The sequence below is a fragment of the Echinops telfairi genome, unplaced genomic scaffold, assembly GCF_000313985.2.
Source record: "Echinops telfairi isolate 266 unplaced genomic scaffold, ASM31398v2 ScPeMD7_11;HRSCAF=52, whole genome shotgun sequence".
Classification (NCBI taxonomy): Eukaryota; Metazoa; Chordata; class Mammalia; order Afrosoricida; family Tenrecidae; genus Echinops; species Echinops telfairi.
Window position 1 is genome coordinate 24952225 of NW_022103908.1, and position 12919 is coordinate 24965143.

The 12919-nt window shown below is 43.4% G+C and overlaps 1 non-coding gene across 1 annotated transcript; it reads left to right on the plus strand.

The window, feature by feature from the left end:
- The first annotated feature begins 282 nt into the window (after positions 1-282).
- Positions 283-385, plus strand: LOC115868534. The gene has a single exon (XR_004045656.1). It is a non-coding gene; the product is annotated as a U6 spliceosomal RNA (small nuclear RNA).
- The last annotated feature ends 12534 nt before the right edge of the window (positions 386-12919 follow it).

Genomic DNA, 12919 nt, shown 5'->3' on the forward strand with positions numbered 1-12919 from the left:
TCACTTGCCTTTCCACCTTATCGCATTCGAAGGTGGCAGACTCGCATCTAGGATTTGAAGGTGATAGACTCTCATCTTGTCCTTTTACATTTTTCATATCTGTCAGTTGAATCATAATTCCAAATGCAAAGAAAGAAAAGCTTAGGAGCGCCATTCAAATTCATGGAATGACTGGAATAGCAATATACGATTTCTATCTCACAATCCTATTCTAGGAGTATTGCAAATGGCTGGATCCATCCTTACTCTATACACCTTGCAAGCTCAAAACTCCAAGGCGGGCTCCCTCCAGAGACAGACGTACTAAAATTGGAACAATACAGAGAAGATGAGCATGGCCCTGTGCAAAGATGACACGCAAGTTCGAGAGGCGTTCCATAGTTTGGTCCTATTTCCAGTCTTCTCCCTGGTGGCATGGTGGCTATCCGTGCCTGAGCTCCCAAGGTCGACAGTTCAAAATCACCAGCGTCTCCGTGAGAGACCGACAGGCTGTCTGCTGCCCTGCCGAGTTACAATCCCGGAAACTCACAGGAGCAGTCACATGAGTTGGCAACGACCCCCCTCTCCCCACCAGCCAGGGGAAAATGGAGGCAACTGTTTCTTTCACAATTCTCCAAAGCCTAATTATAAATTGATTTTCTTTTAATCTTAGGGGAAAAGTAAATTTTACAGGATAAAAACTTTAAACAAGAATCTACTAAATAGGTTATGTATATTGGAGCACTGGGTAGATCAGCTACCCAAGACCTCTTCAAAGTGTGGACAGAACAAGGATGTCACTAAGGACTAAGGGGCGCCTGACACAAGCCATGGCATTTTCCACTCCTCATGTTCACATCAAAGTTGACCATTGAAGAAGGAAGACTGAAGCAGAATCAATGCATTTGGATGATGGTGCTGGCAAAGAATATTGAAAATACTACGAACTGCAAAAAGAACCAACAAATGTCTCTTGGCAGAAGGACAGCTAGAGGGTTCCTTAGGCGTGAGCATGCTGAGATTTCATTTCCCACACTTTGGACACGTGATCAGTAGAGGCTGCTCCCTGGAAAAGAACATCGTGCTTGGCGAAGAGGAAGCCCTTTCAGGTGATGGACTGACATAGTGGCTGTAGCAATGGACTCAAACATATGAACGATTCTGAGGATGGAGCAGGACTGGGCCATGTTTTGTTCTGTTGTCCGGAGGGTCCTTCTGAGTCTGAAGCAATTGGACAGCAGTCCTGGTTAATGAAGGAGCCCTGGGGTGGGGGGGTGGGTGCGTGGAGTAGTGGATTTCTATTGGGTTCCTAACGGCAAAGTCTAGCAGCTGAAATTACACTGCCACTCCAAGTGAGAAAAAGGAAACTGCTCGGGTAACGATGTACAGCTTCAGAAACCACACTGTCTTACAGGGTGGGCAGGAGTCAGAATCCAGCAATACCAAGAGAACCAACCCACTGTTCCCCAGTTGATTCTGACTAGACCCTGCAGGACAGACTTGGACTGCCACTGTGAGGCTCAGAGACTATCCATCTTCAATGGGGCAGAGACTGGCGGCTTCTACCCGTTGGCCTTGCCATTGGGAGTCCAACATGGAACCCGGTAAGCCACCAGGGCTCCCTAACAGAGTCAACGGCAGTCAATTTGGGATTGGGGGACAGGACAGGTTAAAGATTTTATTTGCATCATATCTTTCAGCTCCAAAGTTACCCTTGTGTGATCTGCTCTGTGATGCTGTGGCTGAGATACGAAAAGTACATGTCCCCAGTGCCCTTGGGCCATCCACCTTCTGTTAGGTATCTCAGGAGGCCGAAAAGCAGGAGGAGGAAGAAGGTATTTTGACCTCGTTTTCCAGTTTCTGGACAGCTACTGTTCTGGCCTCTGGTTTCCAAAGGCACTCCCAACACCAAACATTCTGTAAGCCCCCAGGGGACCAACACCGGTGACGTGGATACCTCCTCTGCTCTTAGCTTCTGTCTGATGGCCTCTTAGCTCCCGGCATCTTCTCCCAGACCTGGGAGGGGTGGCTGATCTTTGGGTCACTGCAGCAGTCCCGCAGTCTTTGAACTCTTCTGTAATTCTTCATGAAATCCCTCCAGCTTGAAATACCTATCTCTACTTTTCTTTTATTTTGATGAGAACCCAACTGATAAAGATTTTTATTCTCACTTAATTGAATACATATTTCCCATAATTTTCCATGGAGCAATGTGTTCTGATAATACTGACAAGTTAGAGATGGCACGATGTTTGTCTACCCCAACAAAATGCATACAAGTGTGTTGGTTACTAATCATTGAAATGAACTCCAACTCATGGTGAGACATGTGGGGTTCCTTGTGCTGATTGCTCCCTTTCTAACACTGTCAAACACCAGTGACCCTCCTAGAAACGACATGTAGAACAGCACATGCATGCCTGGCACAGAAAAGGTGACAGTGAAGGGGGTATATATCCTCGTCATTCATGCTCTCTCACCACTGAAAATTGAAGCTTTCGGCAGATCAGAATTATATTGGGGCGGGGGGTGGGGGTGGGAATCAAACTGGCCAAACAAAGCAACGTCTGGAATATATTTCAATAATGTATCTCAACCAGATGTTAACTAGAGTTTTCTCCTTTTTAAAGAGCAATGAAGCCTGTCCAAGAGAAACACTTTAATCATCCCACGCTCCCTGTGGGACTATGGGAAATTGCTGCTTGCAAACACTGCAGGCTTAATTGATCGTGTGTGTTGAGTGCGTATGTGTGACTGTGTATAACTTACTTTATGGTATTCTATTCCTGACTTGCCTGCTCATTTTTAACAAATTCCTCTCTATTTTTCTCTACATCCTGGATGTTCTTAAGTCTTAATGGAATTTGAATATTTTGGCAGCCTGGCTTCTGTTGCGTAAATTTTCCCAATCCCTGAAACACAGAGCCCTAGGAATGTTGTAATTTTCTTATTATTCTGACAATGGTTTTATTCTATACAAGTGCTGCACTTAGTAATTTTATACCAATTTCAGTGATGTTTGGTAGGTAGGTAGAAGATACATGATTGCCTGTATCTTTCTAAAGTCACTTAAATCTAAGAAAACACAGTGCTTTGTTGTTTATAATATTCATGTTAGGGAAAAATATTCTTTTGCCTTCATGCATGAGACAATAATGAGTGAGGTCTACAATTTATACAATGAGTGAGGTCTACATTTTATATGGTCACTTGCTGCTGTTTCCAGTGGTCCAGCACTATGGACAAGTTGGTGAATGTAGAACTACATTCTAGAAGCTTTTAGGGGCTAGATATAAAGGGATATAAGATATGAACCCTGCTCCCTTAATCAATACTTTCTTGCAGGACATGATGGAGTACACATGTGTATCCTCATATCAGTGTGATACACTTTGTAAATACATGCACCTGTTGAGGGCTCTTTGTGCTGCACCGAGAACTGCTTTAATGATTGATGATTCATTAAGGTCAGGCCATGTGGAAGTTAGGGGGAAAATATAGTGGGACCTGTGCTATTACCTTAGCCTAAATGCCTCCCATGAAAACAAAGCTGAGAGAACTAGAGGAATGTTGTGTGTTTTATCATGCTACCCTGCACCCTGGATGAATCGTCCCTTCCTTCAACCCTTCTGTGAGGGGATGTCCAATTGTCTACAGATGGGCTTTGGGTCACCACTCCAACCCCTCTTGCTCACATCAATATGATTGTTTGGGGTCTTTGGATACCGGGTACCTGATCCTGTAGATACCTCTGATCACGCAGGCTGGTGTGCTTCTTCCATGTGGACTTTGTTGCTTCCTTACTAGATTGGTTTTCAATGGCTGATTTTCAAAATAGGTTGTCAGGCCTTTCTTCTTAGCCTTGAAGTTTTTTTGAAACTTGTTCCACACCATACCAGTAAACAAACCTCCAGTGACAGATGGGGAGTGGGGGCAGGGTAGCTGTGTTTGAAATGCATTGCTGGGAATCAAACCTGCATCTTCAGTATGTTGCTATTGTTAGGTGCCATTGAGTCGGCCCTGACCGATAGCAACCCTATGCACAACAGAACAAAACACAGGATGGTCCTACGTCATCCTCATAATTGTTCCAGCGTCTGAGCCCATGGTTGCAGCCACTGTGTCCATCCATCTTGCCAAGGACCTTCCACTTTTTCGCTGTCCCTCTACTTAGCCAAGCATGATGTCCTTCTCCAGGGACTGGTCTCTCCTGACAATATATCCAAAGTATGTAAGATAAAGTCTCACCATTCTTGCCTCTAAGGACAACTCTGGTAGTAAATCTTCCAATATTGATGGGTTTGTCATTTTATCAGTCCACAGTATTTACAATATTCTTCTCTAGCATGACAATTCAAATATGTCTGTTTTTCTATGGTCTTCCTTATTCAGTGTCCAACTTTCACATGCATATGATGCAATGGAGAATACTATGGTGTGTTAGTCTGGGTTGACTAGAGAAATCCAGAGAAACTCATATATAAGAAAGAGCTTTATATAAAAGAGCAATTATATATTGAGAAAACAGCCCAGTCCAGTCCAGATCAAATCCATAAGTCCAATATTAGCCCATATGTCTGACACCTGTCTATAAATTCCTCTTCAGACACATGTAACACATGCAATGATGCCAAGTGCAGGAAGATCACAGGCCAGTGGGTGGAAAGTCTTTTGGATCCAGTGGCAGTAGAAGCATCTCAGCACTGGCAGGGGTGTCCACATGGCTACTCCAGCTCCAGGACTCTGGCTCCAACAGCATAACTCCACGTGGCTTGTCAACAGGAATGTGTTGCAGGGAAAGCGTGTGTCCTCCTTCAGGGAGGAAGACAGAAGTTCCAGAATCCTCAGGAGAAGGCCATGCCCACCCAGAGGCACCACTGGCTATGACCTGATTGACAAGCTAGACTCCACCCCTTTGCTCAAGTTGAGATCATGTAACTGCCACACATGGCTTGGGTCAAGCAGAACTTAGTCCTCAAAATAGCATCCTTGTTCTTCAACATCCCAAAGACTTCTTATGCAGCAGATTCGCCTAATGCAACTCATCTTTTGATCTCTTTACTGCTGCTTCCATGAGTATTGTTTGTGGATCCAAGCAAGTCAAAATTATTTACAACTTCTCCCTTTTCTCCATTTATCATGATGTTACCTATTGGTCCAGTTGTGCAGATTCTTTTCTTCTTCACATTGAGTTATATTCCATACTGTGGTCGTTATATAAAGTGGTGTCAACTTGAGGCTATTAAGAGTGAAGGAGTGGAGTTTAGCCTGTCAACCAGGTCGCAGCTTGATGACCTCATTTGGAGGCACTACAGAGATAAATAGCTCACTGGAGGCCAGATACTCTCTCTGCTTGTCTCCCTGCAAGACATTCCTGATGACAAGCCACAAGAAGCTATGCTCATAGAGCCAGAGCTCTGCATCTGGAGGAGCCACATGGAGACACACACCAGCACTGAGATGCTTCCACCACCACTGTATCTACAAGACTTTCCACCCATTTACCTGAGATCTTCCTGCATTCAGCATAATTGCATGTGTTGCATGAGTCTGAAGAGGAATTTATAGATTAGTATTGGACATATGGGATAATATTGGACTTAATATGGACTGGGCTGGGATGTTTTCTTAATATACAACTGCTTTTTGTTACAAAGTTCTCTCTTTCACACATATGAGTGCTTATGAATTTTTTCTCTAGTCTACCCAGACTAACACACATACTTAAGGCCACAATCCTTGACCTTCATCAGCAAGTTCTTCAAGTCCTCCTCACTTTCAGCGAGCAAGCTTGGGCCATCTGCACATCACAGACTGTTAGGAAGCCTTCCTGCAATCTTGATGCCACACTCTTCATATAATCCAACTTCTCTGGTGATTTTCTCTGCATATAGTTTAAAGATGGATGGAAAGAGGACACAACACTGATGCACACCTTTCCTGATTGTAAACCATGCAGCATCCCCTTGTTCTGTTTGCACATCTGCCTCTTGTCCATGTCCATGTTCTGAATGAGCAATTGAAGTATCTGGAATTTCCATTCTTCCCAAGGTAATCCATAGTTTCTTATGCTCCACACAGTTGAGTGCCTTGGCACAGTCAATGAAACACAAGAAAACATCTTTCTGGTGTTCTCTGCTTTCAGCCAAGATCCATCTGACATCAGCAATGATAGCCCTTGTTCTACTTCCTCTTCTGAGTTCAGCCTGAAATTCTGTCAGTTCCCTTTCAATGTATTGCTGCACCCGTTGTTGAGAGATCTTAAGCAATGTTTTACTTGTGTGCCATATCAATCTGCAAGGACTTGAAATTAGAAAATCACAAGGGAAAACATGATCAGCATGTCTGAAACTGAAAAAACTCAAGAAAAAAATCGAAATCTCAAGTTGTAATCTTGAAAGATTCTGTAGGCAAAATATTGAATGATGCAGAAAGCATGGAAAGAATACACAGAGTCACTGTACCAAAAAGAAATTAAACACATTCCACCATTTCAGGAAGTAGTATATGAGCAACCAGTGGTGCTGAAGGAAGACGTTGGAACTGCACTGAATACACTAGCCAAAACCAAGGCCCCAGGGATTGACAGAATAACCATGGAAATGCTTCAGCAAGTTGGAGGAGCACTGGAAGTACTCACTCATCTGTGCCAGGATTTGGAGGACAGCTCCTGGGCCACCTGACTGGAAAAGAGCCATATTTGTGCCCATTCCTAAGACAGGTGACCCAACCTCCAACATGGAAGGTAAGAATTCTTCCGCCAAACAGTCAATGCCTCCTAAATAATCACAGCGAGGAGCATGTATCCAATGTTCTAAAATCTCCATTAGATATCTGTGACAAGTAGTTGACGATTGGATGTTAGCACTCTTATGCTTCCAGGGTTATAAATGAACAGTACTATGGAATCAGAGAAGTCCAGCAGACTTTTAGAAGTGCAGGGCTTCTAATACAAGATTAGCTCTATAAATGCTCTTATAAGGTAATTTTCAGTACAAAAATAAACTCAAGCTGTGTCAACCTATTCACAGTCGTCACAGCTACAATAGGAAGGAAGACTAAACAGAGGCTGCCCACAAGAGGCAGCCCAAAGCCTTGAATGAGGTTTAAGGAAGTTATGCCCTCTACACAAGAGACTTGGCTCTCTCTATGTCAATGAATATTTTCATAAGAAATTACCTAATTTTTCTTGTTCTTGTTTTAATTTTTATAAACCATCTTATTTTTACAGACTTCTTATTAATGAGAACTAATTTACCTTTTACCTCTCAAATCACCTATTTTGAAGAGAGGCTCTACTTTAATCTGGTTTAAATTTTAATCCATATTTTCTTCACTGCAGTTATCCTCAGAGGCTTCCCTGCCTAGGGTGCATGTGGAAGCCACACAAATATTTGTTTGTGAGTGTGTTTTACAAGACCAGGGGCTTTCTACACCTGTAAACAGTGACAGTCTCAGAAACTCACGGGGGCAATTCTAGCTTACCCTATAGGGTCTCTGTGTTAAGCCAGGTTGACTAGAGAAAGAAATCGAGAGACACTCTTATGTGTGTAAGAGAGAACTTTATATCGAAGAGTGATTATACTGAACAAACATCCCAGCTCAGTCCAGATCAAGTCCATAAGTCCAATAATAGCCCCTATGTCTGATACTAATCTACAAATTCCTCTTCAGAGTAACACATGCAGCACATGCAATGATGCCAAATACAAGAAGATCACAGGCCAATGAGTGAAAAGTCTTGTGGATCCAGTGGCAGTGAAAGCATCTCAGCACTGGTGAGGCTTTCCATGTGGCTCGTCAACAGGAAGGTGAAGCAGAGAGTGTGTGGTCCACCTCCCAGGAAAAAAAAAAAAAAAGGAAGTTCCCAGAATCCTCATAAGGCCATGCCCACAAAGAGGCATCATCAGACTATGCCTGATTGACAGGCTAAACTCCACCCCTTCACTCTTAATACCCTCAAGATGACATGAGATTATATAACTACCACAGTGTCTATGAGTCAGCATCCACTGAATGGCAGTGAATTGGGGGATGGTTTGGTTTGGTTTGGTTGGTGTTTATATAAGAAGTGCAAATGGTTGACCCACTCAACAGCTAATCAAAATGGTGGAGAGTTGAGCTCATCTAGAACTGCCTCAGAAGAAAGGTCTTGAGATTTTTTTTGTAAAAAAAAAAATCAGCTGTTAAAAATTCTATGAGGCACAATTCTACTCTGACACACATATGGGGTTACCAGGAGTTCCATTTGACTATATGGCAATTGTTTGTCTAATTATATAAACAATTTAAGTCACCTTTTGACACCACTCTGATTGTCCAGTCTCATACAAATCCCAGTCCATTCGGCTCAGGACACCTTACTGGGATGACAGTGCCACTTTGATTGATCTCAGGCTCTGGAGGATGCCTTAGAAAATTCTGAGGAAGGTACTCTAAAAATTATGAAGCAAAATGGAGCTCTCGGTTTGGGATCCAAAGCTGGGGCCTTCGTGCCTGAGACGATGTGAAGAGCAACATGGCAGCAGGACTAGAGGAATACTCCTCACCAAGCTGAGATATACCCATGACACAACCTTGTTTGCTGAAAGTCAAGAAGACTTGAAACACTTACTGATGAAGACCAAAGACTACACACAGCCTTCAGTCTGAGTTATATCTCATCTTACAGAAAACAAAATTACTCACTAATAAACATCATAGTAAATGAATAAAATAAATGCAATGTAAATTAATATAAATAACGAAAATAACAGTTGTCAAGGATTTCATTTTACTTGGATCCATACTAATACCCATAGAAGCAGCAGTCAAGAAATCAAAAGCCATACTGCACTGGGCAATCTGCTGCAAAATATCTCTTTAAACCATTAAAACCAACGATGTTACTTTAAGACTAAAATGCACCTGACACAAACCACGATATTTTTAATCACCTCATATGCATGTGACAAATGAACATTTAATAAAGAACTGGACGTTTAATTTAATGTAATTGAGAACTGGACTTGTAACTACTGACATTTAATAATGAAGACTGAAGAAGAATGAATGCATTTACTGCTGACACATATTGATTATACCACGGACAGAAGAACAAACAAATCTGTCTTTGTGTTAGTCTGGGTTAACTAGAGAAACAAATTCATAGACACTCACATGTGTGTAAGAGAGAACTTTATATCAAAGAGCAATTGTACATTAAGAAAACATCCCAACCCAGTCCAGATCAAGTCCATAAGTCTGATATTACCCCATATGTCAATACTAGCCCATAAATTCCTCTTTAGACTCATCACACAGCCACGCAATGATACTGAATGCAGGAAGATCACAGGCCAGTGGGTGGAAAGTCTTGTAGATCCAGTGGTGGAAGTATCTCAGCGCTGGTGTGGGTCTCCAACGTGGCTTCTCCAGATCCAAGGCTCTGGCATCCATCAGCATAGCTCCATGTGGCTTGTCAACAGGGATGTCTTGCAGGCCATGTGTGTGTGCCCTGACTCCAGTAAGCTATTTATCTCTGTAACACCTCCAAATGAGGTCATTAAGCTGCGATCTGATTCACAGGCTAAACTCTACCCCTTCACTCTTCTAGTCTCAAGTTGGCACCAGATTGTGTAACTACCACAATCTTGGAAGAAGTACATCCAGAATGCTCTGAAAGTGAGGATGGTAAGACATTATTTTATGTACTTTAGACATGTTATCAGGATGAACCAGTTCCTGGTGAAGGACACAATGTGTGGAAAAGTAGGTCTGAGAAAAGGGGGAAGAGTCTTAACAAGATTCATTGACACAGTGTCAGCAGCAATAGGTCCAAACGTAGCAACAACTGTGAGGATGGTGCAGGATCAGGCTGTGTTTCCTCCCGTTCTACACAGGTACACTGTGAACCAGAACCTTCTCAACAGCACTTCCCAATGACAGCAATAAGGGGGACACTCGTTTTCCTAGTACCTGTTGTTGCTAGTTGCCGTTTAGTTGTCCCTGACTCAAATGACACCATGCACAGTGGAAAGAAACACTGTCATGTCCTGTGCCATCCCAAGACTGGCGATGGATCTGACAGCTGTAATCCATGGTGTTTCAAGGATAGATTTTCAGAAGTAGACCACCAGGCCTTTCGGTTTAGTCCATCTTAGACATTCCAGTGAAACGTGGTCAGTACCAGAGCAGCAGGTGAGCCTTCATTGACAGCCTGAGTCGCACTTGAGGTGTGTTGGCTGGGAATCTCTCCCAGAGGGCAAGAAATGTATTGGCTGAACCACCACTGTGCCCATAAGTCCCTTAGAATAGCATCTTTCCTAAAGGCCAAATCACTGATGTTTTGATAGATTAAACACTTAGAGAATCAGACTTTTCCTTTGTGTGCTAGCACCAAGTGATTTTAATTTGGGCTTTATACAGTGCAGAAATATATATATATATATATATATTGGCAGTTCTTTTTTATCTGCAGTACAACCAAGGGGCAACTCATTAGTGGTGTTAAAACACCATCTTCATGCTTTACAGAATGCTCTCCAGGCATTCATATTCCACTGAGAACGTACTTCTGGCCTGGACAAAATGGAACGGACTTCATTTTCAGTTGATGTGTAATAGAATCTATAGGTAGCACTATATATTTCCGCCTACCTTTTGAAAGGTGCCTCTTTATTATTTTAGCACTTAACTAATAGTTTTTACAACCTATATTTACCACAAAGTCTACCAAAAGGATAAAATGATAACACTATTAAGGTCATCTAGTGCAGACATTGTCATCTATACCCTTTCTGAAGAAGACAACGTTAATGCTGCTGCGACTGTGAACTGCTCCTGCTTCCATGAGGTTAACATAAAAATGTATTATTCATGAAAGAAAATGCATTTCATATATTTTGCCAATTGTTATTATTGTTCTAGAGGGGGAAATAAATGAAAATGGTGGTAGTTGTAGAAATGCATCCTTATTCAGGAGTTAATATACAATACCAATTTAGACTACTTACCTTCTTCAACTCTAAACCTTCCATTAGACTGCAAAGCTTGATGTCAGCTAAACTCTATAAATGTTAATTTAAGGTCAAGGTCCTCCTGGGAGGCACTTGAATGCTTAGAGCAGAGCCCAAGGAAATGTCTTTTCAAAGATTTATGGGATGATATGGCTCTTTTCTGAGAAATGGGAACTCTATTTCTACTTTTTCCAATCACTTTCTATTTCAAGCTCTAGGACACACTTTCCTTTATGGGTCTTTCTGAGATATTTAATAGCATTCTGGAGATGTTAAAATGCAAATTTTTCCAAGTGTAATGTATAGTGTCTCTCCAATTTAAATTTCATTTAGTAATGCCAAATGCTTTGTATGGGGAGGGGTAAATCACTCGTAACTCAGAATCACCTTCATCCACAGTGATGGCCCAAACCCAAATGCATCATTTCGATATCCAAATTATCACGAGGTAAGTTCTTTAGCTAGTTCGTTCGTTCTCTCTCTCTCTCTCTCTCTCTCTCTCTCTCTCTCTCTCTCACATGCCAAAAGACATCCGCAGTTTGGTTCAAAGAGGATCAGGGTTCCGTTTTCGCTGTCTCTACTAAGTTGGGCAGACGGGAATCGGAATAGCTTCTTTCTGTGTGGGTGGACCACCAAAGCAGCACAAAAGGCTCAGCCCTCTTCTAGAAACAACCGTCCTCAGGAGCGCAGGCCTGCTCTGGAGACACAGGGAGCTGGCACGGTTCAGGAGTGAGTTGACAGCCACAATGACAAGCCACATTTCCGGAATCTTCTTTTCCTTTTTTTTTTTTGTAAATGGGTGGTGGGGAGAAGCAACGTAGTTAGCTGCTTTCCCGGAAGCCATGAGATGGCTCTGCATGCGAATATGAGTCATAAACCAGACCCCCGGATGCTTACCCACTCTCCTAGGACGAGCCCGTCCACAGCCACTGGCCAGGCCAGCGACCTCGGTGGGTCCCCAAACACGGTCTCTAAGTGAACTCACTGGATGAGAGGCTGGCTGCCCGAGGTTACCAGACGGGGACGGTAGTGATGCTGCCCTGGCAGTGAGGTTTCTCTCTCAGGAACTTGGAAGTGAAGGAATAGACAGAGTGGAGCAGTTAGCGGAGGGCGTGGAGGCAGAAGGACGGCAGAGGAGCCCCTGCGGTCAAGGTCCTACCTGAGCAGACGCTCTCAGAATGTCTGCGCCACCAAGGAGAACACGGACCGCAGAGAGAACACCCTCAGGAAGCCCAGGAGAGGGAAGTTCAGTTCTAGTCATTACCAAACACCAAGAACACAAGCCATCTTCATGCGACCTAAGTGTAAGCATTGTTCTCATTCCCTGAGAATGTTAGGCTTTTGCCCACATGCCTCGTCCCCACGATCAATAATTCGTGACTTGGTAAAACCTGATTTTCTTCTACCGAAAACTAAGTACGAAAGCGCCAACACAAAGTGTTCTAAAGCAAGCACCTACTTATGCACTTCCAGAAACGCCTGTGACATGCACGAAGAATCCTTCTGAGAGGCCACTCCGCGCTCTCAGGGCTGCCCACAAGAACCCAAACAAACAAAAAGCGAACTCACCGCCTTCGAGTTGACGCTGATTCTTAAGAACTACCTCTGAGCGTTTCCGAGACTGTCACTCCTTCCGGGAGGAGAAAGGCCAGTGGCCGGTGGTTTCAAACTGCCGACCTTGCGGTCAGTCACCAGCCCACATACCACCTCGGACCCACAAACAGCAGTTGGAGTGCTGCCGGCCCCATCACATCCTTGAGGGCAGTTCTACTTGGCACCCCTTTTTCAGTGGGGAGGAATGTTGTGGGGGTGCACTGATCACACTCCTAATTGAAAGGCTGAAGATCTGAATCCACTCAGGGGCACTTAAAAAAGAACAGTGGACAGCTGCAGTCTCCGAAACCCACGGGAGGGTCATTGAGTCAGCACAGGCTCCCTGCAGC